Below are 15,927 nucleotides of genomic sequence, written 5' to 3' on the forward strand. Positions count from 1 at the left end.
TTCTTTCTTTCTTTCTTTCTTTCTTTCTTTCTTTCTTTCTTTCTTTCCTTCTTTCTTTCTTTCTTTTCCTCCCTCCCTTCCTTCCTTTCTTTCCCTCTCTTTCTTTCCTTCCTCCCTCCCTCCCTCTCTCCCTTCCCTCCCTTCCCTACCCTTCTCCTTCCCTCCTTCCTTCCTTCCTTCCTTCCTTCTTTCCTTCCTTCTCTCTTTCTCTTTTTTTTAGACAGTGTCTTGCTCTGTCATCCAGGCTGAAGTGCAGTGGCATGAACATGGCTAACTGCAGCCTTGACATCCTCAAGTGATCCTCCCGCTCCAGCCTCCCGTGTAACCGGAACCACAGACATGCGCCACTACACCCGGCTAATTTTTTTATTTTTTTGCAGTGACAGAGTCTTGCTTTGTTGCCCAGGCTGGTCTTGAACTCCTTGGCTCAAGCGATACTCCCGCCTCAACCTCTCAGATTGCTGAGATTACAGGCATGAGCCTCTGTGCCTCACTGCATTTATTTTTCTTTAATGTAGCTAGTTAAACTGGTTTCAGGTGATCAAATATCCACCCTTCCTGGGCCAGGCACTGTTCTCAGTCCTGGGGAACAAAACAGGCAAAAATCTCTCCTCTTACAGAATTTAGATTTCTAGTAGGAGGAGACACCCCAAATCAAAAATAAACACTGTAGTCTATTTATAGTATGCTGGTTCCTTTTGTTTTTCTATGTAAAGCAGGACTGTTAGAACATATTAGAGCTAAATGTTGTGCACAGACATTCTTTATTACATAATAAAGGATGTAATAAATAAGAATTTACACTTATAAATTACTCTACTTGTTTCTTCTTTAACCACAAAATCAAAAGGAGATTTGGCCTATGACACATGCCAGTCAATCAGTAATAGGCAACGTTTTGGGGGTCTGTTGCTTCTATATTTTTAATTCAAGCATTTGAGAGAATTCAAGATGAAAGCACTGAGGGCTCAGAAGTGATATATCCGAAGATCAGTCCATTGGCAAACAAGATCCAGGGATCTCAATTCATAGACTCAGGTGGTACACAACCTCCACCACCTGCCTGAAACTACCTGTTCTACGCTCCAGACAAAGCTGGTTGCTGTGGGTGCACACGCATACGTCTCATGGAAAAGTTATCATGAAGTGCACAGCTCTCCGTAGGTGACAAAGCATTTGTGCCTTTGTTATCTCAGGCCACACTCCACATAAGGTTGCCAGATTTAACAAATACAATCATGAGACACACAGTTAAATTTGAGCAATATTTGAGACATTCTTGTATGGAAAAAAATCATCATTTATCTGACATTCAAATGTAACTGGACTTTCTGTACTTTGTCTGGCAACCCTAACTCTACAACCCTCAGAAGTAGACAATATTAGCGTCCCCATTTGATCACTGAGGCTGAGAAAGTAAATTGCCTAAAGTCAATAATGGATCAAAGGGTGAAAGAACTGGGCCTTCGCCCGTTCACTGGTTGCTGGGAGAATGATCACTCCCGGATCTCATCTTCAGGCATCAGATGCGCTGGGGCCAGCTGTGGGGATCCCAGGGCAAGGAGGGAGGGGACTTTTTCAGGGAGGCCAGCCATGGAGGGACCGGCCACCGTGAGTTGTGGACCACAAAGTCTTCATGACAGAGGGCGGGGATGGGGAGACGTCGATGCTTTGTTGAAACTTAGTTTTGGTTTGCTTACTGTACCAGGGCCTGGGCACCCCAGCCAACAAGGCTGGAAATGCAGGAAGCCATCTGGAGCCATGTGCTGAGTCACAGGGCCCAGAGAAAAACAAGAACATCGTGACGCCAGAGCAGGGGTGGGGAGAAATCTCCCTCAAGATCTCCGTGGGCACCGGAAATAGAAACTGCTCCCTTTGAAGCATCTATTAGAAGATCCAAGTCTTTAACAGATCACCATGAGATTTCAATTCAGCTCCTATTAAGCACCAACGGAACCCATGTGAGAATGTCAGGGAATCAGGTGGTGAAGGGGCAGCCGTTTTAATTTAATTTTATTTATTTGAACAGAGTAAACCTCTGTTCAATCCTGACTCATCTTCTTTCTTCTCTTACTACCCGTTTGCCCTTGAGCAGTTCACTTAAACTTTCTGACCCCGTTTCCTCTTCAGTAATAATAATTCTTGTCTCATTGAGATAGTGTGAGGGCTAAAGGGAATTACATTTTTCAAAAGCATCTTGCACAGATCTGGCACAGTCAGTGGTAGGTCTTCTTAGCATAGGGATATAAAAAGATCGTTCTGTGAGGTTGGTGTGGGGATTAAATTGGATGACATATCTTTACTTTCAAGCAAGCTCTGGACTGAGCTCTTAGTAAGGTTTCAGCTAAGGAGAGAGATTTCTTTCTTCTTCTCTAGATACTGGGGTAACTGGTTCTCGTTCCCCAGGGTTCTAGTTAGTATAACTAAATACATACACTCACAATGAATGTTTACACAACATCCGCTCATTCCATTCCACAAATATTTCTTTTAACATCGTACACATTACTGGCTCAGCCTTTGTAGAGGTCTAGAAAAACAAAATGAGGATGAATATCTCCATTTTGTTGCTTTTTTTAAAAGATGGAGTTTCGCTCTGTCGCCCAGGCTGGAGTGCAGTGGCGCCATCTCAGCTCACTGCAACCTCTGCCTCTCGGGTTCAAGCAATTCTCCTGCCTCAGCCTCCCAAATAGCTGGGACCACAGAGGCACACCACCACGCGTGGCTAATTTTTTGTATTTTAGTAGAGACGAGGTTTCACCGTGTTGCCAAAGCTAACCGCGAACTCCTGAGCTTAGGCAATCTGCCCACCTCAGCCTCCCAAAGTGCCGGGACTGCAGGCGTGAGCCACCGCACCCGGCATGCTGCTGATTTTTTAATAATCGTTCTGTGGGAGGCCCTATGCTAAGTACTTTGCATGCATTGAATTCTTGGAGTAATCTTTTCAAATTCGTGCTATAGTAACCCCCATTTTCTAGATGGAGAAACTGAGGCTCAGAAGAGTTGACTGTGCTGCCCAAATCCACAGAGCTAGTGGGTGGCAGAGTTGAGACTCAATCCCAGCTCTGATTCTCTCAAAGGTTCTGACAGTCACACTGTGCGTGAGCTCCCAGAGAGAGAAAAACACTCAGTTGAAAATTTAGAGTTACTCATGCACGAAGGTATATAAACAGCACAAAGTGGTAAGACGGTCAAATGCTGATGGAGAGGCTGGTAATCAGAGTTACGGGCAGTTCTGGGCTGGGAGAGGATCCCTGAGAGCTGTACCATGAAAAGGGCTTTCTAGAAGGTGAAAATGAAGTTGGGGAGGAAAGCTAGACCTTGAAAAATGATGTGGAGCAGGTCACAAAGCAAAGGCAAGTCGAGCAGAGGCCCATCTGGCTTGGCCAAATATGGGCTGAGCTCAGTGGAGGTCAGGTGACCAAGGCAAGGTGTGCTTTGGAGAGCAAAAGGAGGAAGGTTGAGCTGGCACAGTCTGGCTGGCTGGTATTAGTTTCTAGAATGATAAGCTCCTCAGCCTGGCTGGAGTGACTTCTAGCTTCGGAACATCACTACTTAGGGGATTCCTGTGTATCACACATTGGGCCTGAGCAGCAGAGCTGAGAATTGTTCCTGTTATCGGAAAGGGAGGAAGTTTCTGCAGAGTAAGTGGGCATGGTCTGTCTCGCCGGAGGGCCTCAACCTTTACTCTCCTGGGTAAGAGGAGAATGATAGCTCCATGGTCTTCAGAGCATTCCACTAAGAAGCCCACAAGCTAAGGGTCATTACAGCAAACTCAGAAATGATACAACCTTTCTGCAGACCATGGTAATATATATAAAGAGGATTAAAACGATGTAACCCTTTGATCTCACAATTTTACTGCTAGGAATTAATCCAAGGGAAATGGTCATGGGACATCTTTCATGAGAGATGAGACAATGTGTGTATGGACAGAGATGGTCACTGTAGAATGTAATATTAACTTACAAACGCAAGAATCAGAAACGTCCCACCTAGTCAGTAATGGGGGCTTAGTTAAAAAAAAAGTATGATCCCGGCCGGGCATGGTGGCTCATGGCTGTAATTCCAGCACTTCCAGAGGCTGAGGCGGGCAGATCACCTGAGGTCAGGAGTTCGAGACCAGTCTGGCCAACATGGTGAAACCGCATCTCTACTAAAAATACAAAAATTAACCTGGCATTTTGATGTGTGCCTGTAATCCCAGCTACTCGGGAGGCTGAGGCACAAGAATTGCTTGAACCTGGGAGGCAGAGGTTGCAGCAAGCAGAGATCACACCACTGCACTCCAGCCTGGGCGATAGAGCGAGATTCAGTCTCAAAAAAAAAGAAAAGAAATAGAAATTTTGATCCACCCATACAAGGGAATGCTACACTTGCATTCAAAGTCAAGGTGGTCACATCATAGTAAGGGAAAAATCAGTTATAAAAACATTAAATATAGTATGATCCCAGCTCACAAGTATATTAATCCAATTCATTCACTTATTAAATACGTAACGAAGATGTTCTGTAAACTAAGCACCATTCTGGGTAATGGGGATATGGAGAGGAACAAGTTCAGGGTGGGAAGTTGTCTGGAGGAAGACAGGCAATAAACATATAGACTTAAGAACACACAAGATAATTTCTGAGCATGCACACAATGCCATGAAGAAAGGCATGTAAGATGGACTAGTTTAGCGTGCGTGAAGATGGAAGGACTATCCAAGTAGGTGACATTTCGGCCATGACTTGCACATTGGAAAAAAAAAAAAAATCCAGTCATGATTTCCAGAGTCATGAAATCCAGAGCATTTCAGGCAAAGAGGCAAAGGCCTAGAGGGGCAAAGCCATTGGTGTATTAGGAGGGAAAAAACGAAAGAGAAATAATGTGTGAGTACAGAGAGAAGAGGTAGGAGAGGCAAGCAGGGCCAAATCACACAGAGACTGAAAGTCAAGGTGAAGTGTTGATAAGGAGTTTGGATTTCCTTTCAAGTGCTGTGGAAAGCTACTGGATTCTAAGTAGGCAATCATTATACAGCTGACCCTCAAACAACACAGGTTTGAACTGTACAGGTCCACTTATAAGTGACTTTTCTTCCACCTCTGCCACCCCTGAGAGAGCAGGACCAACCCCTCCCTTTCTTCCTCCTCAGCCTACTTGAGATGATGATGACAAGGGTGAAGACCTTTATGACGAGCCACTTCTGTGTAATGAACATAAATATACTTTCTCTTCCTTATGATTTTCTCAATAACATTTTCTTTTCTCTAGCTTCCTTTATTGTAAGAATACCATATACAATACATATAACACACAAAATATGTTAATTGACTGTTTATGTTCTCAGTAAGGCTTGCAGTCAACAGTAGGCTACTTGCAATTAAGTTTCTGGGGAGTCAAAAGTTGTATGCAGATTTTCAACTGTGAGGGGGGTCAACACTCCAACTTCCATATTATTCAGGGGTCAACTGCCTTTAATTTTATGTATCCAGAAGGAAACACACCAACAGGTTAGTAGAGATTATTAACAAGTGGTGGGGTAATAAACCATGTTTAGAAATCTGTGTGCTATTCTGTAACTCCTGAACGTTTGTAATTGGAAACAAACAGTAATTTCTGTTTTTAGAGGACTCACCAGAGGGGAACATGGACAGATGACGACCATCACCTGGAGCTCCAGTTTGAAGAGGCTTTTCCCTGCGCAATCTCTTTTGATTTTCACAATAACCCTGTGAGTGAAGCCAGACCACTGTAATTAAGACCTCCATTTTGGAGGTGAGGAAATCGAGGCTGGGAGCTGCAAAGAGGCTGAGGCAGGAAATGACAAAACTGGGACAGGAATCAAGGTTCCACAGCACTGGTCCAAGCTTCCTGATTTTGTGGCCCAGCCAGGCTGATGGTTGAGTCTGCATCAGATTCACCCAGAGACCCCAGGGTCCCTAACAAGAAGTCTACAGGGTTACTCTCCTGCTTGGGGGAGGGCAGGGATGAACCTAGAGCCCCCAGCTGCAGATGACTGGAACAAAAAGAAGGGTCTTTCCCACATAGTAGATGCTCAACAAACATTTATTGAATTAATGCAATAGCTTGCTTTTGGGGGAAATGCTACCTTTGGGAGGATGGTTTTGCTAACTTTACAATTTAGTAGCTGTGCATCCTCCTCTGTCAGTCCCCTCCACAAAGTTGGAGTGTAGGCTCTGGGGCCAGAATGTCTGGGCTTGAATCTGCCTCGACCACTAGCTGTGACCTACCCTTTCCACCTGTTTTCTGATCCGTAAAGTGGGAGTAATCAGGATGGCCTCCTTGGGTTGCTGTTTGGACAAAATGAATGAATGAGCACTTTGAAGAGGTGTTGGCATATACTGTGTGCTCCATAAGCATCAGAGGCTACTAGCATTAGCACGATAGGGCTGTTGAAAGGGTGAGGTGAGGTTTTTGGCAGTACAAGCAGAGCTGAGCGGGGTCTCGATAGGTGGTGGCTGCTGCGGCTGCCCTTCTACCCCCATGAGCCCCCTTGCCGGTGCCTCAGTGGTTATTCGGAGGAAACATACAGAAATGCACTGCACATCATTTTTTAGAGAAGGGACACCCCTGTTCACCAGCAGAGTCCTTTGCCGCGTCAAATCATAGATCTGCACTCTCTCATCTCAGAAGGTTTCTGTCTGTTCAAGGTCACGTGAAGAATTTCCTGGCACTTTCCAGTGTCTCTGACTCTAATTCATTTAAAGAGCCACCTTTTAAATTTCAGGCTTGACATTTGCTTAATAACATGTGCGGAGCCTGCTCTGGTGAGCGGCCCCAGGGTCACCACCCCATCCTTCTGTCCTCCACTTCTGTTTTCAAACTTCAATGGTTTAAGGTCCACCGATAATTTTGCTATTGCTATACCATGTGGTCCAGTCTTCGCCTCATTATTTTTCCTTAACTTGTCTCCCATTTAAAACTTAAAATACATTTCTTCAAAAGGAAAACTTACTACCATAGATGGAAAGCCAATCCCACCTGCTACAAATAGAAGCTATCCATAAAAAGATAGACCACGAAAATAAAACGATATTATGAAATTCTAGAATATTTCATTCTAGAGGAATAGGGTTGCCTGTGGAAGACTCTGGGCTTGAGGCCTGTTTGATTCCCATTTGAAAGGGAGATTCGGAGAGGTGTTAAAGTTTGAGGGAGGTGTTAAAGACCTATTAGTACCAAAGTGAGATTTTCTTCTTGGTGTAATGAGAAGGATTGAAAGAGAATTTTCACAGGAGAAAAACTCTCTCACCACACGATGAAATCTATTTCTTTCCCTGTCTTTTCACTTTCCCCTGCTCCCCAGGGGCAAGGGGCTCCCTATTATATGATTCAGTTATTTATTGAGAAGAGTTAAAGAGAGAGTAGTTCAGCCCCCGCTTCTTGCTTATTATATCATGCAAATAAGATTCTTTCCCTGCTTTGCAATGAGGGAGCTGAATTAGAGAGATGTTCTTCTCGGAGGATCTCCAGGCCCTGAAAGTCTGTGAGGCCCCATCCAAAAGTTCGTTTGGCTGCTGTCTTGGTCCATCCAGGCTGCCATAACATAGTACCATAGACTGGGTGGCTTATAAACTACAGAAGTTTATTCCTTGCAGTTTTGGAAGCTGGAAGTTGAAGATCAGGCACTGGCAGTTCGGAATCTGACAAGGGCCCACTTTCTGGTTCACAGACAGCTCCTTGCTGTGCTCTCACATGGCAGAAGAGGCCAGGCAGCTCTCTGGGGTCTCTTTCTAAGGGCACTAACCTCATCGATGGGGCTCCACCCTCATGACCTAATCCCCTCTCAAAGGCCTCCCTACTAATACCATCGCCTGGGGGTTAGCTTTCAATATAAGACTGGGTTAGGGGCAGGCAGACAAAAACACTGTCTACAGCAGCTGCACATAAACATGTTCTCACCTGCTGAGCAACAGAGTTGAAACCTATCAAGGGGATGGCCCCGTTGCACGGGTTGTGTAGCTAAATCTTCCTAAAGAGTAAAGATGTAGGATCCATCACATACCCACAAATAAATTCACGTTTCCTGGGGGTGGATTTTCTGCTTGTTGAACTAGCAGATGGCTGTGCTTGAGATGAAAAAGGAAGTTGCTAAACCCTTCTCTCTGCCCAGTGCAGAATTTGGAAAGAAACAACCAAATAACTTGCTAACTTCAGGTTCAGTCCCCTGTTTCAGTAGCCCCGCGGATTCCTCCTGCAGTGGTTTCCTTATCAGAGTCCCTGGGAGGCGCTGCCAATGCATCATTCCTAAATTATTCTGTTTTCATATCTCCTCCCTTCTCCGAAGTCAGAGGGGACCTGCCTCACCTGGGTGCTGCATGCAGATTTCTTAGCCTGATGCTCAAGACCTCATGCAGCACAATTTCAACCTACAATCCTATGGCAGTCCTGGCTGCCGGGATTTCCTTCCTTGAGTCCTCTGCTTCTGACAAGCTGGTTACCTGGCACACAGCAGGCATGAAGAAATGTTTTTGCATGAAAGAATACGCCTTCTGTTGTGCTGCAGTTTGCCTCCATTCATCTCAACATATATTCCTTGAGTGACTGGGACAACTGGTGCTTGAAGACTTCCCGTGTGCCAGACACTGGTAGGGAACAGACACTGTTCCAGTTTGCCCTGGACTTTCCTGATTTTAGCCCTGGAAGTCATGTCTCAGGAACCCTCCACCCCACCCCAGGCAAATTGGGACTGTTGGCCATCCTAATAAGTTGGGCTCCATGCATTCTATTTTCATGGGACTTCCAACATAGTGAGAGTAGATGACATTAAACAAATCACCCCACAAGGAAATGCATAATTACAAACCATGGCAGATGCAAAGGAGAAGTCAACCCTGAGCTGGGCACTGTGGATATGAAGAGAAAAAGACACAGTCGGGCCTTGGTGAAGCACCCTGCTTGTAACTAGGAGAGAGGGGGACACACAGTTTATTTATTGTGAAGTGATGAGCGCAGTGAATCAGAAACCTACACTCTCTTGTCCCTGTTCACATTATGCTGTTTCTATTTTAATTGGGGTTTCAAACATTAGAAACCCACTCTGGTGAATTAAATACAGGGGTATTTGGAAGGAAAAGCTGAAAAAATAGGCCTAGGAAGAGAGAGAAACAATTGCGTCTTAGGGAGTTGAGATAGTCAAAAACTAATACCAGAACAAAAGAACATGCTTTGTTCCCCTTCCATTAGAAAAATTGACTCTAGCTGTTCAATGTCCTTGGGTTTCTCTGGCCAATATCCTGATTCCAGGAAGAAAGTATATGACGGCCAACCTTGGGTCTCATGCCAGCCCCTTGGCCAGTCTAACGGGGCACCATGATTAGAAATTCCACCAAAACTGTGTGCAGCTGGGCATGGGGATGCGCAGTTGCTATGGGCAATGGAGGGGCGGGCGCTGGGAAGGTGAAGGCCACAGCTGCCTGCTCTCTCCTCTTCAAAAAGGGGCCCAGACATTGCCTTCTCCAGGGTCTCTTACACCGTGGTCACTGCCCTTGGAGTGCCTCTCTGCTTGCTTTTAGTCCAGAATATTCTGTTACCATGGATAGCACGAGGCTGACAGCTGTTGTGTCTTACCCAGCCACCCCGACTATTGTCACCTTGGAGCATGTGCTGAGTCCCCGGGCACAGCTAGTGCAATGCCTGGCACAGCCAAGAGACTCCATGAATTTTGCTGAGCACTTTCTGGAGAGTTTTACAGAGCACGTGGCCATGATGATCCTGCCATCCTTCCCTGGCCCATTGCCCTCCAGCCAAACTAACCTTCTTCCTGGATCTCAAACACTTTGAGCAACTTTGCAGCCCTCCTGGCTATTCCTTCATCCCATGTTGCCTGCTTTGCTGGTCTTGTGACTCAGGGGTTCTCAAGTGGGGGTGGTTTTGCCCTCCAGGGGAACACTTGGCAATGTCTGGGGACATTTTTTTGGTTATCACCCTGGAAAATGGGACGCTACTAGCATCTCATGGGTAAAGGCCAGGGATGCTGCTAAACATCCTATAATGCACAGGATAATCCCCCAACAAAGAGTTATGGGATCCACAGCATCCACAGTGCCAAGGTCGGGAAAGCCTGCAGCAAGGCGCAATCCCCTCAGCCCAGAGACCCTCCCATTCAGGAAGGCTTCCCTGAGCATCACCCGTTTCTTTCTCTCATGCCCCCCACTGTATTTCCTTCATGACACCTTGTCACAGCCTAAAATGATCCTGCCTGCTAGTTCAGTTGCTAGCTTGGTGCCTGTCTTGTGGACTAGATCGGTCTGATGAGAGGGACCCCCATGGGCCTTGCTCGTGGGGGACTCCCCTGCATGGAGAGTAGCACATGGCATACAGCAGGCTGCTCAGTAAAAATGTGTTGCAGGAATGTTGAATAAAGAAATATGACCTCAAGCTTTCTTTTACTTTACTTTTTTATTTTTTGAGGCAGGGTCTCACCATCGACCAGGCTGGAGTACAGTGGTGCAATCATAGCTCACTTCCACCTCAACCTCCTGGGCTCAAGCGATTTTCCTGTCTCAGCCTCCTGAGTAGTTGGGACTACAGGTGTGCACTACCATGCCTGGCTAATTAAAAAAAAAATTATTTGTAGAGACAGGGTCTCTGAGTCTTTCTATGTTGCCCAGGCTGGTCTTGAACTCATGGGCTCAAGCAGTCCTCCCATCTCGGCCTCCCAAAGTGCTGGAGTTACAGGCATGAGCCATTGTGCCCAGCCTCAACTTTTCAAAAATCAATGGTCAGAAAGCTTGGCTGTGAAGTCCAGCTTCTTTCAGGCTGGCTGTCTTCGCGTGTCTGTGTTTATTTCCACAGCCTGTTCACATTCAGTCTTTGTTGTTGGCTGACTGTGTGGGCCTTCGGCAAATTTCTGAAGCCTCCCAGGCCTCAGTCTCTGCATCTCTAAAGTGGGGGCATTATGGTCAGCCCCTTCATCACAGAGATGTAGTTGGAAGTACTTAAGAAAATGCCTACAGCACTTAAGAAAATTCCTGACTCAGAAAGGTCTCTGTAAACGTCATCTCTCAGCAGCAGCATCATGTTTTGACTGGGGCAGGCAGGGGGACGACAGAACGAGCTCTGGGGCCCTACCAGAAGATTAGGGGATTAATGCAGCTTGCAAGGCCAAAGCTGTCCCCATTTGGTTTTGCCAGCTCTTGCTCCATCCATGAAATAAACCGGATGAAGCCTTTATCCAGCCCTTGTTTTGAGAAGGAGGCAAGCAGAGAGCGTGGATTTAATGTGGCAGATGGTGCTGTTCTTGAATTATGAAACCAAAGGCGGAAATTAAAGTGCTCCATTGCAACAGATATGGGCCAGCCGGGGTAGAGGGCAGGAGGTGGGGCAGACAGAAGGGCAGGAAGGAGGTGCTGTATCAACCGGGCAATGGCTATTTTCAAGGGTAGCTGGAGTCTTAAGATAATAGAATTCCATAGCCCCAAATAATTTTAGAATCTTCATCTTACATAGGCAAATGAGGCTCAGAGAAGGAGAGTGACTGTGAAGGTCACACAGCTGGTTAGTGGCAGAGCAACTCACTCGTCCTGATTCCTCGAACAGTATTATTTTTTGCTGCCCCAAGCCAAGGCCAGTGGTAGACCCTGTCCCAGGGCTTGCTGATTTTGGGCTGCTCTGCCTTACAGAGGACTTCTCTGGACGGGCACCCAGTGTCCAGAGGGAACCCAGGGTCAGGCAGCACAACCCCAGGGTCTTCTCTGCAGCTGCTCTCCTCCTAGCACACAAGGAGATACCAACCACCGTCCCGGAGCCATTCGGCCTGGGTCTGAAACCCAGCAACCGCAGCTAAGTTTTTTACTCACCTGCAACCTCAGTTTCCTTATGCGTAAAAACTGGAAAAATAATAGGCTCCTCCTTATGGAGTTGCTGTGAGAATTTGATAAGCCTTCATCACATAAAGTTTTCGGTCCTCGGCTTGGCACATAGTAAATGTTCAATAAACCGTTAATTCTCTTTGCAGCCCAGAATCGACTTCAGAGTCTAACGGCCCCCTAGGCTGTGAGCCCCTCAAGGCAGCTGTGTATGGCACAGCTTTTGTTCTCTGTGCCTTGTACAGCACCTGCCGCCTGCTAGGGGCTCGGGAAATGTCGGTGGCCAATGCCAGGTACCTTCGAGGACACCCATTTCTCAGGCATGAGAATGGACACTGTGGAGCACCGGGAAATGCTGCCAGCGGTGCATGTGACTCTGTCACTCGCTTAGACTTTAATCCTAAACGGATAAAGCAACCTTTCTGTCCAGCGGTGAACCAGCCTCGTGACGAGGGCTGTTTGTTTTCCCAGCCTTTCTCTGTAGCAAGGAACCTTTCCCCAACGACACCGTGGGCTATTTGCATTTAAATTGGTTTTCTCTCATTATAGAAATCTCTCAGGTCAGCTGGAGTTTCCATTTTCCTCCCAGTCAGTTTGGAGCCTCCATTTCTCGCTCGAGGGTCCCTCGTGCTTTCCTCCCTCTCCCTGGCAGTGAGATGTGATCACGTATCCTCACTGTGGAGACCAGATATCCTGAGAACGGCGTCTGCATCCAATACGGACTTGGAGTGTGTCTCACAGGAGAAGGGGGAGGGAGGCAGGAGGGGAACGGAGTATCCTGGCCCCTGCAGTTGCAAGAGGAGACCCCGTGGTCCTTCAGCTTCAGGATTTAGGACTCATTTTCTCATTTATTCCAGAAACATCTACGAAGCATACTGCTGGGTGCTTGGAATGCAGAGATAAGTAAAACACACTTGCTGCCTTCCAGGAGCTCCCTGTCTAGTGGAGGAGAGAGAAAAGCAAAATTTAAAATATGTATAATATGTTCAAATAATTGCTTTAATATGGGTCAGAATATATTCCAGCCAGACTAGAGGCTTTCAGATAATGTTTATCATAAACTAGAGTCTCTCTCTCTCTCCCCTCTCTCTCTCTCTCCCCTCTCACTCTCACACACAAACGTATCACCATACATACATACACACACACACACACACAAGTGCATACATACTAGTTAACATGGTTATAGCACTGCCTATGTAAACAGGTACTCTTGTAAGATACATATATATCTATATGCACACACACACACATTCACATATGTATGATATAAATTATATGTTTATATATGTTAATGTAATATACATTTTTCACTTAATCTTCATGAGAAACCATGAGGAAAGTACTGTTATTATCATTGTTTTACAGATGAGGAACTGGAGACACAGAGAAATTAAGTCACTTACCAAGGTCATTGCTAATATCAGGTTGGTGCAAATGTCATGACGGTTTTTGCCTTACTTTTTAAAATGGCTAAAACTGCCATTACTTTAGCACCACCCGATAACTATAGAGCCATACTGGAACCCAGGCAGTCTGGCTTCAGAGCCAGTGTTCTTCATCTATGCTAGAACCACACAATAAAGAGTGATGTGTTCTTGCATTTTCTCATCTAGTTCATCTTTCAAAAGGTGCTGGCCAAGATCCATTACCCCAATTTTCTGACCCGTTTATGGGCTGTGAGCCATGGTTTGTGGAAACTGAAGTGAACCCTGGAGGGAGTGCTCAAGTCCTCCCAGAGAATCAGGAAGGGTGTCACAGGGAGAAGACTCTTGTGTTGGGCCTTGAAGGATGACTTGGAATTTGGCAGATGAAGAAGAAGAAGGGCAGAATAATTCATGAAGAACAACCATATGCCACTCCGCAAAGTATGAGCAAGCATGGAGGCCTAGGGTCTAGGGATCCCCCATTGTAGAGCGGTGCTCAGGTGTGGTGGAGGCTGAGCAGGTGGTGACACATGAGGCTGGCAAAGACCAGATCATAACAGGCCTTGAATGTCACACACAAAAGCACGGGCTTTTCCTGAGGACAATGGGTGTGAAGGAATTTGAGCAGGAGAGGGACGTCCAGATAGGGAGACACTCGACGCTAGGAAACAGTGTAATCAATAAACCTGGCCAATGGGTGCAAAGTCTATCATTCACTGGGCATAATCGACAGGGTCATGGGGTTTCTGCCCAGCACACCAATGTGTGACATGGAGCTTCATCTGCCCAGAGGGATGTCTTTGTCTCATTCACCCACAGACACCTTACAGGATGGTGGTGGCCCTGACATGTGCTAGTCAATGGGAGTTGGGACAGGGCTGAATGGAGCAGTGGCATTTGAGGAAGTGATGGGAGATCAGTTGCATGAGATAGAATGAGGCAAAGGAACCTGGTGGCCAACCAGTATCAGGGCTGAGGGAGAGCAAAGCAGTGGGAATCGTGCTCAGGTTTCTGTCTCGCTCAACCAAATAAACCCTTAATCCTTTACTTTTACACAAGGGGTTGGCAAACTTTTTCTGTAAAGAGTCAGATGGAAAATGCTTCATGCTTTTCAAGCTCTATGGTCTCTGTCAGAGCAACTCCACACTGCCATTTTACTACTAAAGCAGCCAGAGACAACACATAAATGAACTGTGTTCTAATAAAACTTTATTTAACAAAACAGGCAAGAGGCCAGATTTAGTCCTAGAGCTGTCATTTGTTGATCCCTGTACTATACCATGAGGTAAGAAAAGTGCCAAGTAGACTGCCAACTGGGTGTGCCAGGTTGCTATTGAGAGAAAGGCAAGAACACTTCTTAGACAGAGAGGGACTATCTGTCTCTCCTTGAGGATGCTTACATGATCATAAAAAGATCCATCTGAAATTGCAGGGTAATTCCAACATCTAGTCCTGGAAACCGGCTCTGGCAGGATGGAGGCAGGGTGTCTAGTCAAACGCTTAATCTCTGTTACAGTCAGAGTGGAGGTCCTGGTCTGATACTACCATTGGGTACAAATGCAACATAATAGTAACGCTAGCTACACTTCATTAAATATTCTTTCTACACCAGGAACTGATCTCATTTAATTCCAACAAAAACCCAGCAGGGCAAGTAGGTACTATTACACACCCCCGTTTTACAGATGAGTAGACTGAGGCACAAAGAGGTTCAATACCTCACCCACATCATAGGGCTAGCAAGTGGCAGAACTGAGGCTTGCAACTCAGGCAGTCCAATCCCAGAGCCTGAGTTACCAACCACTCTCCAAAACGGAGGCTGTCAAGCCACATGGATGCCCACTGCCATCACGGCAAACCCACATGCTAGCCCTGACACTCAGGCTGAAGCTACTCAAGGACTTGAGAATCTTTTGTCCTCTGGCCTGCATGGTGCAGTTGTTGAAAACAAGCAGATGCAGGGAGACAGACCTACCTGCTTCAAAACCAACATCAGCAGCCACAGAGGAGGCACAGCTCTCTGAAATGTCTTCTATTAACCCAAATGGTTGTCAGAATGAGTTCAGATGAACTGAATATATTTCTATGTGAAGGTATTGCTGCAGGGGGTGGGGACAGAAAAAGGAATGATCTCGGTGTGCTTGCTCTGCAAACATCCACCGAGGACTGCTGGATACCCTGTCCCTGACCTCCTGGAGGGCACCCTCTGGGAGGGAGCCAGGCACAGAAGCAGATGGTTCAAATGCCCTGGACGTCATGCACGGTGGGGTGAATCCAGGGTGCACTGGGGACACACAGCAGGGACGTCTGCCTTAGCCTGGGCACAGGAACCTGGAGCCAAGCCCAGATCGCTGAAGGGTCGAGTGGCAGCCAAGGATATTCCAGGCAGAGGGAACAGCATCTTCAAAGACAAGGGGGATTTGAGGTTTTGCTGAAGGTGAAGAACATCATGTAGAAAGGATCTAGTTGGAGAGACTGGGGACAGGTGCTAGGGAAGTCTGCCACCCAGCCAGCTGGCCTGGACCACTCTGGGCTAGAGGCCACCTTGTTCTCAACTCCTCTCTGCAACTAGAACAGCCTCTGAGTTCTAGATGAAACGCAAGGTGCTTGCCAAGAATGTGGTAATGCCAAGAACACTCTGCTGAGGTTGCATCTTGAAATAGTAAAAACGAGTGATAGTAAA

The sequence above is a fragment of the Piliocolobus tephrosceles genome, chromosome 4 (genome assembly GCF_002776525.5).
Source record: "Piliocolobus tephrosceles isolate RC106 chromosome 4, ASM277652v3, whole genome shotgun sequence".
In the NCBI taxonomy this organism is placed as follows: domain Eukaryota; kingdom Metazoa; phylum Chordata; class Mammalia; order Primates; family Cercopithecidae; genus Piliocolobus; species Piliocolobus tephrosceles.